Source organism: Sinocyclocheilus grahami, unplaced genomic scaffold, assembly GCF_001515645.1.
Source record: "Sinocyclocheilus grahami isolate Dianchi unplaced genomic scaffold, SAMN03320097.WGS_v1.1 scaffold253.1, whole genome shotgun sequence".
In the NCBI taxonomy this organism is placed as follows: domain Eukaryota; kingdom Metazoa; phylum Chordata; class Actinopteri; order Cypriniformes; family Cyprinidae; genus Sinocyclocheilus; species Sinocyclocheilus grahami.
The window spans coordinates 34,062-34,555 of NW_015505432.1; positions in this window are offsets into that span (position 1 = coordinate 34,062).

Sequence of the window (494 nt, forward strand, 5' to 3'; positions counted from 1 at the left end):
ATAGCACTTAAGGTTGGATGAAATTTATCAAGATATATGGACAGTTTCAAATTACACTTGTACAAAGCTAAAAAGCTTCTGAAATGCTGTCAAACTTTATTAAATTATTGGTCACTGAGAACAAAAAAGATTAAAAATGTTGATTAGCTCTAGTTTTCAAAATATGGTATTGGGCCAGTATACACAACCCTTTACTTGTGAATAGCAGATGATAAGTGCGTATTAGAAGGAAGGACTCTAAGGCCTGGTTAGACCAGGGGTGCCCAAACTTGGTCCTGGAGAGGGCCGGTGTGTCCTGCAGAGTTTAGCTCCAACTTGCCTCAATACACCTGCCGGGAAGTTTTTAGCATGCCTAGTAAGAGCTTGATTAGCTGGTTCAGACGTGTCTAATTGGGGTTGTAGCTAAACTCTGCAGGACACGGGCCCTCCAGAACCAAATTTGGGCACCCCTGGGTTAGACTAAACCGGATTAGACCACAGTTCAATTAGGACAT